The following is a 16,513-nucleotide window of genomic DNA, read 5'->3' as shown; positions in this document are numbered from 1 at the left end:
ACACACACACACACACACACACACACACACACACACACACTCACACGCACACACGTACACACACACACACGCACACACACACACACACACACACACACACACACACACACACACACACACACACACACACACACACACACACACACACACACACACACACACACACACACACACACACACACACACACACACACACACACACACACACACAGTGCATTCAGAAAGTATTCAGACCTGTTGACTTTTTCCACATGTTCTAAAATTGAAAAATAAATAAAAAATCATCATCAATCTACACACAATACCCCATAAAAATAAAAATAAATAAACAATGTTTTTAGAAATGTTTGCAAATTTATAAAAAATTAAAAACAGAAATACCTTATTTATATAAGTATTCAGACCCTTTGTTATGAGATTTGAAATTAAGCTCAGGTGCATCCTGTTTCCATTGATCATCCTTGAGGTGTTTCTACAACTTGATTGGATTCCACCTGTGGTAAATTCAATTGATTGGACATGATTTGGAAGGGCACACACCTGTCTACATAAGGTCACACAGTTGACAGTGCATGTCAGAGCAAAAACCAAGCCATGAGGTTGAACCAATTGTCCGTAGAGCTCAGAGACAGGATTGTGTCTAGGCACAGATCTGGGGAAGGGTACCAAAACATTTCTGCAGCATTAAAGGTCCACAAGAACACAGTGGCCTCCATCATTCTTAAATGGAAGAAGTTTGGAACCACTAAGAAGACTCTTCCTAGAGCTGGCTGCCCGGCCAAACTGAGCAATCGGGGGAGAAGGGCCTTGGTCAGGGAGGTGACCAAGAACCCAATGGTCACTCTGACACAACTCCAGAGTTCCTTTGTGGTGACGGGAGAACCTTCCAACAGGACAACCATCTCTACAGTACCCGCTGGACAGGCGGGAGACTCCGGCAGCACCGGAGTGAAGGGTGACTCTTGCAGCTCCTGACTGACGGGCGGCTCTGGCAGCTCCTGACTGACGGGCGGCTCTGGCAGCTCCTGACTGACGGGCGGCTCTGGCAGCTCCTGACTGACGGGCGGCTCTGGCAGCTCCTGACAGATGGGCGGCTCTGACAGCTCCTGACTCCTGACAGGGCGGCTCTGGCAGCTCCTGACTGACGGGCGGCTCTGGCAGCTCCTGACAGATGGGCGGCTCTGACAGCTCCTGACTGACGGGCGGCTCTGGCAGCTCCTGACTGACGGGCGGCTCTGGCAGCTCCTGACTGACGGGCGGCTCTGACAGCTCAGGACAGATGGGCGGCTCTGGCAGCTCCTGACAGACGGGCGGCTCTGACAGCTCAGGACAGATGGGCGGCTCTGGCAGCTCCTGACTGACGGGCGGCTCTGACAGCTCAGGACAGATGGGCGGCTCTGGCAGCTCCTGACAGACGGGCGGCTCTGACAGCTCCTGACTGACGGGCAGCTCTGTCAGCTCCTGACTGACGGGAGAACCTGGAGGGAGGAGACGGAGCGACAGCCTGGTGCGTGGGGCTGCCACAGGACCCACAGGAGACCTACAGGAGGCCTGGTGCGTGGAGGAGGCACAGGTTGAACCGGGCTGTGGGTGAGCACTGGAGATCTGGTGCATACCACTCACACCTCTCCCTTAGGCTCAATACCCACATTCGCCCGGCACGGGTGGAGCGCAGGCATAGGACACACTGTACCCTCCCAGCGCCCCGGAGACACAGCACACGGAGCCGGCGCAGGATACCCTGGGCCGAAACGGCGTACCGGAGACCAAACACGCTGGGCCGGCACAATACGCCCTGGCTAGATGCCCACTCTCGCATGGCACTTGCGGGGGGCTGGCCTATAGCGCACCGGGCTATGAGCACGTACTGGCGACACCGTGCGCTTGACCGCATAACACGGTGCCTGACCAGTACTGTGCTTCTTCCGGTAAGCACGGGGAGTTGGCTCAGGTCTATCGCCTGACTCCGCCAATCTCACCGTGTGCCCCCTCCCAAATTTTGGGGGGGGCTGCCTCTCGTGCCTGTTGCGCTGCCTTACCTCATATCATCGCCGCCGCTCAGCTCTCGCTGCATCCAGATCTTCCTTGGGGCGACGAAATTCCCCAGCCTGTGCCCAGGCTCCCTTGCCTTTCAGTATCTCCTCCAAGTCCAGGAGTCCAGAACCCTCTGCTCCTGGTTACCACGCTGCTTGGTCCTTTTTTAGTTGGTAGTTCTGTAACAGTTTTCCTCCTCTTCTGAGGAGGAGTATGAAGGAACGGACCAATATGCAGCGTGGTACGTGACCATGTTAATTTTATTTCAACTGAACACAAAACAAAATAACAAGTGAATGAACGAAAACGAAACAGTTCTCTCTCGTGCAGGCACAGAGACAGAAAACCCACAACACATAATGGGAAAACAGGCTGCCTAAGTATGGTTCTCAATCAGAGACAACGATCGACAGCTCCCTCTGATTGGGAACCATACCAGGCCAAAAACAGAAATACAAAACCTAGAATACACAACATAGAATGCCCACCCCAACTCACGCCCTGACCAAACTTAAACAGAGACATAAAAAGGAACTAAGGTCAGGACGTGACAGCTGTAATGTAACAAAATGAATACTTTCCGAACGCACTGATCATGCACACACACACACGCACGCACGCACGCACGCACGCACGCACACACACACACACACACACACACACACACACACACACACACACACACACACACACACACACACACACACACACACACACACACACACACACACACACACACACACAGCTGCTGTACTGTAAGAGAGTTGATAGCTGATGAGAGTTGTCCAGGGCTGCAGTATGGAGGGTGCCAGTAGAAACAGAGAGATGTTGTGTTTGGACGCTGCTCCGTGTCTCTGACTGTAATACAGCCGGATGTCAGGATGGAAGTTACCACAACTTAATTGGACACTGACTGAGACGGCACACGTTTGGCCACCTGGCCCACTGTGATGTCATTTTGGCTCACATACACACACTTACACACTCACACACTTGCATACAGTATGCACAATCACACACTGAGACCTAGGATATGTATGCTTATTTTGGCTATGGAAGTGACTCCTTGATCAGAATAGAGGTTTTTCTGAACCAATGGCCGCCGGGATAAAGAACTGGTGATAAGACAGTGATTTGTTTTCAGTACATTATTCAGGTGAAATGAGTGTGTGCTTAGCATGCCCATGAGTCTGTGTGGTATTCAGCACATTACATGTTCTCGTCTGAAGGGCTTCTCTCAGGAGAAAATAGACTGTCTTCCAACGTCAGGAAATGAGTCTTTATACAATTGGCAGAACTCTACTGGTTGTGTGTGTGTGTGTGTGTGTGTGTGTGTGTGTGTGTGTGTGTGTGTGCGTGTGTGCGTGTGTGTGTGAGAGAGAGCACATTATCATGTTCCCTGCTTGTTAGCACATCGTAGGCAATTCTAATCTAGATAGAGGGAGGAGAGGAGGTCACGGTGGACTTCCCTAATGACTCATTTGTTCTGTATCTCCAACCACTCAGGGAGGTTAACTGCTCCCCTTCTTCAGCCCCTGATTTCTGCCCTCCTGTCACTAACTACATACACACATGCACATATGTATATTAGATGTACACTAGACATGCCCAAAGACAGCATGATTATATAGTGTGTAAGCTTATCATTTAGAATGTCATTTTGTTTCAAGCATTTAGTGAAAAACACAAATGACAATAACCAGCACTTTAGAGAATGTTGTAGTCAATCGTTGGACAGTCAATCATTTTGTAACTTTTATAGCAACATGGAGATAATCTCCCTCCTCTCTCCATTGGTTGGTATAGGTCTTTCCTCCTACTGGGGGGTCCCTGCCTGGGGAGTTGGGAGGCGGTGGTCAGTTGGCATAGCCTTCTGAAATGGCCTGAGTATGGAGCAGTCAGAGCAGAGCAGGAATCACTTAGCTCTGTCAGTGTGAACCATGTCTCAGGCAGCCCTGACTATTGCTTGGGAGACAGGGGGGGCATTGTGAGCTAGCTAGCATCAGGGCCTGCTCCCTCTTACTGCAACTGCCACATACTGTATACACACACACACACACACACACACACACACACACACACACACACACACACACACACACACACACACACACACACACACACACACACACACTCCTGCCAGGCCTGGGGTCGTGAGGTCACAGGGTTAACACAAGCCAATTTCCAAAACAGTTGAGGAGACAGGAAACACAATATTTATCACATGACTGCCAGAGAAGAGTGACGTGGTGCCACACACAGAAACAGGCCTCAGAGCCAAGGAGCCTTTGTTTTTCTCTTTCCCTCTGTCTATATACACCAGTCACAAGATGGGGAATCTGCCATCATTTACTCTTGTACACACTGAGCAGGATTCATACTATGCCAGATATAATTTTACTGTAGAAAATACGATGTAAGAAGGCAATTAGCATACTGTAGCTTTCTGGCATGATTATACTGTAAATGGGGAGTAGGAACCTATTTTGTTAGTTGATAATATTGAACTGATATAATGTGTTGATTACATTGACTGCTATGGTTGGTAGACACTTCATTTCATCTACAGTGCATTCGTAAAGTATTTAGAACACTTGACTTTTTCCACATTTTGTTACGTTACAGCCTTATTCTAAGGCTTAAATAAATAAAAACACAACACCCCGTAATGAAAAAGCAGAAACAGGTTTTCAGACGTTTGAAAATGTATTTAAAAAAACAGAAATACTACATTTAAATAAGTATTCAGACTTGATTTGGAAAGGCACACACCTGTCTATATAAGGTCCCATTGTTGACAGTGCATGTCAGTGTAAGGTTCTGTATTCATTTTCTTAGTCAACCTTGTGCTCTGTTTCGTTGTGTTCTTGAACGTAGCCTTGTTTCGTTGTGTTCTTGAACGTAGCCCGGTCTTTTTGTTCATTGATTTCACCTGTGTTAGTTACTCACCTGGTTTCATCAGCTCCTTATTTAGTTCAGTTCATTCTGTTTGTGCGGTACTGTTCGTTTTTGACTCTACTAAGCCTTTTCCTAGCTCGTTTGTGAGAATCAGTTATATCCTTCAGTCCTAGTTTTGATTCACCTGCCTGTTTGCCTACCTGTATATGACCATTGCCTGCTTGTGACCACGATTCCTGCAAAATAAACAACTGCCACACTCTGCGTGTTAATCTACACCCTTTTCTCCCTGAGTATTCATTACAGAAAACCTCACCTAAGAATGGAATGGATTCAGAGCAGCTACAGTGGCACCTAACCCAGCAAGAAGAGAGTATGGAGGAAATGTGCCATCTTCTCCACTAGCCTATCCCTACACCTCCGATGCCAGGTATTGTAACCCATAGCCCTCCTTCGTTCATATCCATGCCTGGAAAATGTGACGGTTCACCTGGGAAATGTCAGGGATTTCTGATGCAATGCAGCAAATACATTGAGCACAACCCACTAACTTCACCACCGACAAGAGCAGGGTGTATTTTGTTGTCTCTACTCACAGGCAAAGCCCTGGATTGGGCCACTGCCATATGGACTGCCTACAGCACAGAACTCGGATCCGAGACTCATTTCCACACCCTCTTCAAAGAGGTATTCAATCACTCTCCCTCCGGTCATCCTATAGGAGATCTCACAGAACTTCAACAAGGGCGCAATTCAGCTGCCGTGTATGCCCTCGAGTTCCGCACCATGGCTGCAGGGAGTGGATGGTGTGAGCCACCATACCATCTGAAAACGGCCAGTACAGCAATGTCTTCAGCAAAATCAAGTCCTCCACTCTGCCACCACATCGCCCAGGAGACTGTGCTATTGACTTACTCCCTGGAGTGTCCCCACCGAAGGGCTGTGTTTACCCTCCATCTATCCTGGAAAATGAGGCAATGGAGAACTACATTGATGAAACACTCAAACGGTTTCATTCATCCTTCTTCCCCGGCTGTGTCCAGCTTCTTCTTCGTTGGAAAAAAGGACGGTGGTCTCCGTCCATGTATTGATTACCATTCCCTGAATAAAGTCACGGTCAAGAACCGTTTCCCTCTGATCCCAGTGACCCTTGAATAAGTGGGTTGTGCCAACATCTATATCTATACAAAACTTTACCTGCAAATTGCATATAACCTTGTCCGTATACGTGAGGCCAAGAATGGAAGACGGCCTTTATCACCGCACGAGGGCACTACGAATACCTGGTCATGCCCTATGGCCTTACTAACATCCCTGCCGTCTTCCAATCCTTTAAGAACAAGGTTTTCCAGGCTATGATCAACAGCTTTCTCATCATCTACATTGATGACATCCTGATTTACTCCCTAAAGGAACACATACAGCATGTGCAAAAGGTTCTTCAACGGCTCCTTGACCATAACCTTTTATGTGAAGACTGAAAAGAGCCCCTTCCAAGTAACCTCGGTTAACCATAACGCAACGGACATAAATATTCCTAGAAAATATTCCTATTCATGAAAATCACAAGTGAAATATATTGAGACACAGCTTAGCCTTTTGTTAATCACCCTGTCATCTCAGATTTTCAAAATATGCTTTACAGCCAAAGCTAGACAAGCATTTGTAAGTTTATCGATAGCCTAGCATAGCATTTTGTCCATCTAGCAGCAGGTAACTTGGTCACAGAAATCAGAAAAGCATTCAAATGGAATCATTTACCTTTGATGAGCTTTGGATGTTTTCACTCACGAGACTCCCAGTTAGATAGCCAATGTTCATTTTTTTCCAAAAATATTATTTTTGTAGGCGAAATAGCTCCGTTTGTTCTTCACATTTGGCTGAGAAATCGCCCGGAAAAACGCCCAAAATATTCAAAATTAGCTCCATAATATCGACAGAAACATGGCAAACTTTGGTTATAATCAATCCTCAAGGTGTTTTTCAAATATCTATTCGATAATATATCCACCGGGACAATTGGTTTTTTAGTAGGGCCGATTGGAATAATGGCTACCTCTGTATTTTACGCTAGAATCACTCTGAGAGCATCAGGCGACCACTTGCGCAATGTAGCCGCTTACGGGTATGCTTCAACATAAATGCGTAAAACTACGTCACAATGCTGTAGACACCTTGGGGAATACGGAGAAAAAGTAAACTGGTAGCCCATTCACTGCTCAATAGGGACGCATTGGAATGCAGTGCTTTCAAAACATGAGGCACTTTATGAGGCACTTCCGGATTGGATTTTTCTCAGGCTTTCGCCTGCAATATCAGTTCTGTTATACTCACAGACAATATTCTGTTATACTCACAGACAATATTTTTACAGTTTTGGGAACTTTAGAGTGTTTTCTATCCTATGCTGTCAATTATATGCATATTCTAGAAACGCCAACGTTTCATTGGGTTCTCCAACTACTAGCGGCGGTTCATTCAGAACTTCAGTTCTACTGCCGCTCCCTTTACTGCCCTTTCCAGCCAAAAGACCAGACACTTCAATGGACTGATACCGCCCTGACTGCTTTCAACAACTTGAAATGCCTCTTCACCGCTGCTCCTGTCCTTCGCCAACCTGATCCGACCCTTCCTTTCACCCTGGAGGTGGATGCCTCCAAAGTAGGAGCCATAGTCTCTCAGCGGGTGGGAACACCTCCAAAATCACATCCCTGTGCCTTCGTCTCCAGAAAGTTATCCTCCGCTGAGAGGAATTACGATGTGGGGAACATAGAACTCCTCGCCATCAAGCTAGCCCTCGAGGAGTGGCGCCACTGTTTGGAGGGCATACAGCATCCCTTTCTTGTCATAACAGATCATCATAATCTGGAATATATCAGAGGGGCCAAGAGGTTAAACTCCAGACAAGCCCGCTGAGCTCTTCACACGCTTACATTTTCATGTTACTTACATCCCTGGAAAGAAAAGCTAAAATGCTGATGCTCTCTCCCAACAGCTTGACCTTCCAAGCAGTAACTCAGACCCTACATTTCCTTCCTCTTGAGTTATGGGACCGGTACAGTGGGAGGTCCACTCTGCCATACAAGAAGCCATATCCTCGGACCCAGCTCCTCCTGAGACACCAGCTGGGAGGAGTTACGTACCAGCAGCTGTTAGACTCCAACTGATGCAATGGTGTCACACGTCCTTGGGGTCAGGACATCACATTACACGAACCAGCCCGTAAGTTCTGGGGGTCCTCACTGGCATTCGACATAAGGGATTACGTACTCCCCTGTCAAATCAAATCAAATCAAATTGATTTATATAGCCCTTCGTACATCAGCTGATATCTCAAAGTGCTGTACAGAAACCCAGCCTAAAACCCCAAACAGCAAGCCATGCAGATGTAGAAGCACGGTGGCTAGGAAAAACTCGCTAGAAAGGCTATGTGGGGTGGCCAGTCCTCTTCTGGCTGTGCCGGGTGGAGATTATAACAGAACATGGCCAAGATGTTCAAATGTTCATAAATGACCAGCATGGTCGAATAATAATAAGGCAGAACAGTTGAAACTGGAGCAGCAGCACGGCCAGGTGGACTGGGGACAGCAAGGAGTCATGTCAGGTAGTCCTGGGGCATGGTCCTAGGGCTTAGGTCAGTTGAAACTGTCCTATCTGCGCCCAAACCAAACACCGTCATCATCTCCCTTCCGGTGAGTTTCAACCGTTGCCAATCCCTCACAGACCCTGGTCCCAGACCTTCCTGAATCCTTTGGTAACAGCACCATCCTTGTCATAGTAGATCATTTTTCAAAAATATGTTGTCTGGTTCCTCTTCCTCATTTACCTAACGCCATGGAATTGGCTGAGTGTATGTTCCAGCAGGTGTTCCGTCTGTATGGGATTTTGAAGGACATCGTCTCTGACCGCGGGCCCCAGTTTGTCTCCCGGGTGTGGCGAGCCTTCTGTGACCGACTGGGGGTCGCCCTCAGCCTCTCCTCCGGGTACCATCCCCAGACCAATGGGCAGACGGAACGCCTGAATCAAGAAATAGGGAAGTACCTCCACCAACAATGTTCTGGCTCTACACGCGACTGGAGTCGGTATATGGCCTGGGCCGAATACGTTCAGAACTCACTCATGCATTCATCCCTCCACCTTACTCCATTTCAGTGTGTACCTGGTTACCTACCCCCCATGTTTTCCTGGGAGGCGGAGCCTGGTACTATCCCAGCTGTCGACAACTGGTTTCGGCATAGTGAGCGGGTATGGGAGACCGCTCAACAGCATCTGAAGGAAGCCTCTAATACCCAGAAACGCTTTGCCGACAGACGTCGCCGACCTATGACACTCTTTTACCCCGGACAACATGTGTGGCTCTCTACCAGAGACATCCGGCTCCACCTCCCCTGCAAAAGGTTCTGTCCTCGCTTCATTGGTCCCTTCAAGATAACCCATCGCATCAACGTACCACCTCCAGTTACTCCGTCAGTATAACATCTCCTCGTCCTTCCATGTGTCTCTGTTAACTTCTTTGGGGTACCCCCCCTTCTTCTCAATTTCCACCTAAAGACATACCCTAATCTAACTGCCAGAGGCAAGGATATGCATATTATTTGTATCATTTGAAAGGAAACACTCTGAATTTTGTGGAAATGTAGGAGAATATAACACAATAGATCTGGTAGAAGACAATACAAGGAAATAAACATACGTTTTCTGTTTTTATTGTTGCTGCATCATCTTTCAAATGACCAAGAACAGACAAACATACTGATAGGATGCTGTGGATTTGAATGAAGAACATACGATGGCAACAATAGCTGAGCAATGTTTTGGACAGAACTTCAAAAATGAGCGAGCTACATGACATTGAGCATGAAGTCGCCCAGGTGTCCCACACAAATGTACCCAAATGTACCGAATTGGTACAGTGATACATTTTGAAGGAAGAACTATATACAAAATACATAAATGCTATTCTAACCCCCCCACCCCCCCCCCCCCACCAAAAAAAAATAATAATAATACTAAAACAAACAATTAACAAGGGTAACTATTTACATATTTTCTATTTACAATATTGTGAAGACCCTCAGTCCTCTACACAATATTGTGCTGCTGGTGCCATGGCCCATAGCAGTCTCTTTCTGCTGTAAAGCAAAGGCTTACTGAACAGGTGGTGCAGGTGATGGGGCATTTCCTGTGACAAAGGGCACAACGACGTCTCCCTACTGTGCCCTTTTTGCCCAGATGAATCTGGGCAGGTGAACACCACTGGTTGGAGCAGAAGGGACAGAGGTAGAGGGGACAGAAGGTGCTACAGTGGACTTGCTGTAGCTAGCAAGCTCCTGGATGAGCAGCTCCCTGAAGGCTAGCTGTGAGATGGGGGGCTGTCCACAGCTCTTAGCCATTTCCTTCTGGAGGATGAAGGCATTCACCACAGCAATGTCAATGAAATTATAAAAAAATGTCTTGTACCATTTCATGGTCTTGTGGAGAACATTGTAGTATCCTATCAGCGCATCTGACAGGTCCACACCTTCCATACTCTTGTTGTAGTCCTTCACAGCAGCTGAAATGGGGACATTTTTTGTGGTCCATGACCCGGCACCATCCTTCACACGCCTGACGACGTGATCTCCACTGAAAGACTTGTGGATACTGGAGCACATGACCACCTCTCTGGTATCCATCCATTTCACAAAGAGCAGGCCATCTTCATGGATCCATCGCATGGTACCCCACTCAGCCAGCTTAGGCATGTCATTCACCTTTGTCTTTGGAAAGCCCACTCTGTTGGTCCGAATGGTGCCACAAGCCCACACATCCCGCTTCCTCAGCTCTGTAAACAGGGTAGTGCTTGTGCAGAAGTTGTCCACAAACAGTTTGTAGCCGTTCCCCAGCAGTTGAATATCCAATAACTCCATAACGGAATCATAACCCAGTCCATTACCGGTAACAAAACTGTTTTTCCGCTCATAAACAAAAAAATTGCAAGTTAGGCACACACAGAATCAGCCAAAACAAACAGTTTCTAACCCCATTTTGTTGGTTTGTTACGCATGTATTGTTTGAGGCTGATTCTGGTCTTTGAGGCTACCATCCTCTCATCGATGGACAGGTTCTGGGCGGGCTGAAAATAAGTCTTGCAGGCCTCAACGATGTTGGGATAAAGAGGTTTTATTTTACAGAGCCTATCAAACCTTGGTGTGCCTCTCTTCTTGTCATTCTCCCCATCAACTTCTGTGTCACTGATGTGAAGCGCCCGTGAGAAAGTCAGGAACCTTTTACAAGACATGGCAGTCATGGGGAAAGGTAGTTGATAGAGAGCTGACGTTTTCCAGTAGTCCCTTAGAGTTTTCAACTTCACCAGCCCCATGTAAATGACCATTGAAAAGTAGCAGAAAATGTCTTCCATGCCTCTTTCTTTCCTGCCTGCTTCTTAGCCCCGTACTTATTGGTGTTCGACACCAGGGAATCAACAACTGACGAGGTGAAAAACAGTTGAAAAAGTTGTAGAGGGCTGTACTTTGAAGTCATGTCTAGTTGAGGTCCTGGCTCCCTTTTGGGTCTAAAAACTGGTGGATTTGGTTCCACATCATCTTCTAACACAGAGTACCAACAACCCTCTGGCCCTCTGTCTGCATGTCTCTCTTCCCCACCTCCGCTTCTTTGTTGCTGACTTCACATCTCTAGATGGCCAGATAGGTGTGGAGCCAGAGACAGCGGGGGTCCGACTGGATGAACCAGCTTCAGAGGGAGATGGACACCAAGACATTGGCGGCTCATAATCAGAATCACTGCCACTGTGAAAGATTTTTTTTAAATCAGTAACAATACTTTCAAGTGTGAGCCCTGTATCAACACGTAAAATAAACAGATATATATATATATAGAGTACAGGGAACATAATCACTATGGTGAAGTGGTGAAGGGCTGTTCCATTCCATGTTTATGTAAAATATCACACACACACAGTATGGCCAATGTGTACTTTACACATTTCATTACAGATGATATTTTTATATATTGCAAATAAATTAAGAAAATCTTTTAAAAAATCTCAAATGAATAATATTTGATATTAGTAATTTAAAACAATGACATTAGCATTAGAATTTACCAATCCAGCATGGCATCCTCGCCATCCAGAAACATGTCTTCCGCCTGGGAGTCAAAACTAGCTTCGCTGAAAGATTCATCTTCCTGAAGCAAATCGGTCTCGCTGTAACTATCTATTTCCTCTATAATTTGGGTTAAATCTGTGTACCTAGACTTTGTTTTATCTTTTCCTGATATATTCGGCATATATAAACATGATGAAAATGCTATTGAATATGTACTGCTTTGCGTAACACCCGTGGCTCCGTCAAGTAGGATTTGCAATGAATTAACCTCTTTTATGCCAGAGTTTACGATAAAGGCTGGTCTTCAAACGTATAACCATTACATATTGCCGTTTACCTCAGGTCATTGGCTGTCTTCCAAGCTAGATTTCAAGATGATCAGTGGTCATTGGGACAAAATACAGTCAATCAACGATAGACCGGTCCTACCATTGGTGCGCAATGAGGTCATTGGTTGGTGTCTTCAAGTCGGTTTGTTTTGGTCAATACGTTCCAGGAAAAGAACCATCAAGTATGGTTGTGTTATAGTAACAACCAGAGGATTGCAATGAAACCAACAATGACTGGATAAACGTTTGTTTAGTGTGTGTAATTACCACGAATGCATCGTCCAAAGTTGAATGAGACGGAAATTATTACGCGAGCGGTTTGCAAATGTTTCATGTTAGGCTATATAAATGGATTTTATCAAACAAAACGAACATTCACTGTGTAGTTAGGACACTTGGCATTGCCAACAGAGGAAGATCTTCAATGGTAAGCAATTTATTTTATTATTTCTGACTTTCATGACGCTAATGCTTGGTTGGAAAATGATAGTAATACTTGTGTGTGCGTGGCGCCGTCCTCAGAAAATGGCATGTTTGCTTTCGTAGTAACTACTTTTTGAAATCTGACACAGCGGCTGGATTAATAAGACGTTCATCTTTTAAATGATGTAAGATACATGTATTTACAACAAATGGTGTATTTAGAAATTTAGCTCTCTGCAGTTTCACCGGATGTTGGCCTGGTGGGACGTTAGCGTCTCACCTACTCTAGAGAGGTTAAAACCAGTCACCTACAGTCCTCTTCATCCTACAGTCTCAACCCCGCAGTGCGCCCCCACCGTTGGACGTTGGAGGGAAACTACGCCATTCAGGCATCCTTGATTCCAAACGCCTGAGAGGTCGCATTCACTATCTAGTGGACTGGGAAGGTTATGGGCCTGAAGACCGGTCCTGGGTCCCCAACCATGACATCCTCGACCCGTTCTACCATAACCGCCTGGATCGTCTCGCTCCCCGATCCCTGGGTCGACCGCTGGACATCAGCCTCGACGCAGAACATCGGGTTAGTCCACGACCTTGTCAAACCAGCCTGCCAGACCTGCCCTTGAGGTAGGCGGCCACCTCTGCTCCCCCGCCTGCTCCATTCTCCGGTGCCATTGGGTCATCAGGAACCTCCCTTGGGGGAGGCTCGTTGTGTTCTTGAACGTAGCCCGATCTTTCATTTTTGTTCATTAATTTCACCTGTGTTAGTTACTCACCTGGTCTCATCAGCTCCTTATTTAATTCAGTTCATTCTGTTTGTGCCTGTGTGAGGTATTGTTAGTTTTTGACTCTACTAAACCTTTTCCTAGCTCTTGTGAGAATCAGTTATAGCCTTCAGTCCTCGTTTTGATTCACCTGCCTGTTTGCCTACATGTGTATGACCATTGTCTGCCTGTGACCACGATAAACACCTGCTACCCTCTGCGTGTGAATCTACACCTTTTTCTCCCTGAGTATTCATTAGTCTGAGCAAAAACCAAGCCATGAGGTTGAAGGAATTGTCCGTAGACACGATTGTGTCGAGGCACAGATCTGGAGCCTGCCAAAACGTTTCTGCATCATTGACGGTCCCCACCTCTGTGGTGATAGGAGAACTTTCCAGCACTCCACCAATCAGGCCAAATACAGGTGAGCCAAGCTTATAGCATCATACCCAAATTAGACTCGAGGCTGTAATCACTGCCAAAGATGCTTCAACAAAGTACTGAGTAAAGGGTCTGAAGACTTTGTTATTATGAGGTGTGTGTGTGTATAGATTGCTGAGTCGGAAAAAACGAGAAGAATACATTTTAGAATAAAGCTGTGACGTAACAAAATGGGTGAAAAGTCGAAGGGTCTGAATACTTTCCAAATGCACTGTATGTAAATAATACCATATTCAGAGAAGCATATTAGTGAATATATTACAGAATATACATTATGCTGATGATGCAGTACAATATGGTGACCCAGCCGAGTCTGCGAATCAGTGTCTGACTGATACAGGGCCAAAAAGTATTCACACCCCTTAACTTTTTCAACATTTTGTTGTGTTACATCCTAAATTGAACATTTTATTAAATTGAGAGTGTAAGCCAGTGACACAAAATACCCCATAATGTAAAAGTGGAATGTTTTTTGATAATTTTACTAATTAACAAAAATGGTAAAAGCTGAAATGCCTTGAGTCAATAAGTATTCAACCCCTTCTATGGCAAGTTTAAATAAGTTCAGGAGTAAAAATGTTGAGCAGTGAATTTCCAGCACAGATTCAACCACAGAGACCAGGGAGGTTTTCCAATGCTTTGCAAAGAAGTGCATCTATTGGTAGATGGGTAAAAAAACAGATATTGAATATCCCTTTGAGCATGGTGAAGTTTTTAATTACACTTTGGCTGTTGTATCAATACACCCATTCTCTACAAAGATAAGGCATCCTTTCTAACTCAGTTGTCGGAGAGGAAGAACATTGCTCTGGGATTTCACCATAAGGATCTTAAAACAGAGTTTAATGGCTGTGATAGGAGAAAACTGAGGATTGATCAGCAACATTGCACTTACAATACCAAATGACAGGGTGAAAAGAAGGAAGCCTGTACAGAATAAAAAATATTCCAAAACATGCATCCTTTTTGCAATAAGGCACAAAAGTAAAACTGCAAAAAAGGTGTCAAAGAAATTCTATTGCATGTCCTAAACACAAATCCAACATAATACACTGAGTACCAATCTGCATGGTGGTGGCTGCATCATGTTATGGGTATGCTTGTCATCGGCAAGGACTAGGGATTTTGTATAAAATTAATGGAATAGAGCTAAGCACAGGCAATATCCTAGAGGAAAACCTGGTTCAGTCTGCTTTCCATCAGACACTGGGAATCAAATTCCCCTTTCAGCAGGACAATAACCTAAAACACAAGGCCAAATATTCACTGGAGTTGCTTACTGAGATGACATTGAATGTTCCTGAGTTGCCTAGTTACAGTCTTTACTTAAATTGGTTTGAAAAGACATGAAAATGTGTGTCGAGCAATGATCAACAACTAACTTCACAAAGCTTGAAAAAAATGTAAAATAATAATTTGCAAATATTGTATAATCCAGGTATGTAAATTAGATATTTTCAATAAATTAGCAAAAAAAAAATGCCTATAAACTTTTGCAAATTTTCACTATGGGGTATTGTGTGTCAATATGTGAGAAAAATAATAAATGTAATCCATTTTGAATTCATGCTTTAACACAACAAATGTAGAATAAGTCAAGGGGTCTGAACTTCCTGAAGGTACAGTATGTGAGGTTTCTGTCTCTCTTGTCATAAAATTTTGGCAGGATATATCTTTCTATATTTACAACCACATATCCCATGTGTTTATGACTGGGATGTTTGGTGTGACCCAGGCGTGTGGGCGTCAGCACTGCGGGAGGTCCTTACTTCTTGTTTATCACTTCCTCCATGTTCATGTCAAACAGTTTACCTAACAGGTCCCCTCACTCAGGCACACACATACACACGTACACACACAAACAAACATGAGGCCACAGTAGGTCAGTTGAGTCTGTGTGTATGACACAGGAAGAGGTGAGCTCTCTTGGATATAGAGTGTGAATGAGTGAAGGTGCATCTATCAGTGTCTCGGTTGACCTTTTCAATGCTCATAAAATGCAATGTCAGGGGTTCTCAGAAGGAAGTCTTGCTTACATTTGGTGTTTAAGGGTTTGGGTTTGGAGAAATGTTACATTTGGCTGTTTAAAATCTCACGCACCATTTCAAGTACATCCAGACCTGTATACCTGTAAACCTGTGTGAGTTTTCATTGAGTCATTATAAAGTAATTATTTGAAGCAGTATTTAACTCTAGTCACACCCCTTAAGCTAAAGCCCTCTGTAAAGTGTGTGTGTCTGCATGTGTGTCCGTGTGTGTGTGTGTGTGTGTGTGTGTGTGTGTGTTGAAGACTGTGAGGTGAGGGTAATTTGTTAGCTCAGTTTTAGGGCTTTAGTGTGGATCTGCAGCTGTCTATCTGATCTCTGGTCTAGCTCTTAAGCCGCCCTGCCTGCTTGGATGGGGGCGGAAAGAGGTGAGGGGAGGAGGAGGGACATTGGGGTATAGTGAGGGGGTAACGGGGGATGGAGACAGGGCAGACTGTTGCCGGGTGGCAGAGTTGTGTCTTGGTGCTCTG

This window comes from Oncorhynchus masou, chromosome 2, assembly GCF_036934945.1.
Source record: "Oncorhynchus masou masou isolate Uvic2021 chromosome 2, UVic_Omas_1.1, whole genome shotgun sequence".
Taxonomy (NCBI): Eukaryota; Metazoa; Chordata; class Actinopteri; order Salmoniformes; family Salmonidae; genus Oncorhynchus; species Oncorhynchus masou.
This window is presented reverse-complemented; position numbering follows the sequence as displayed.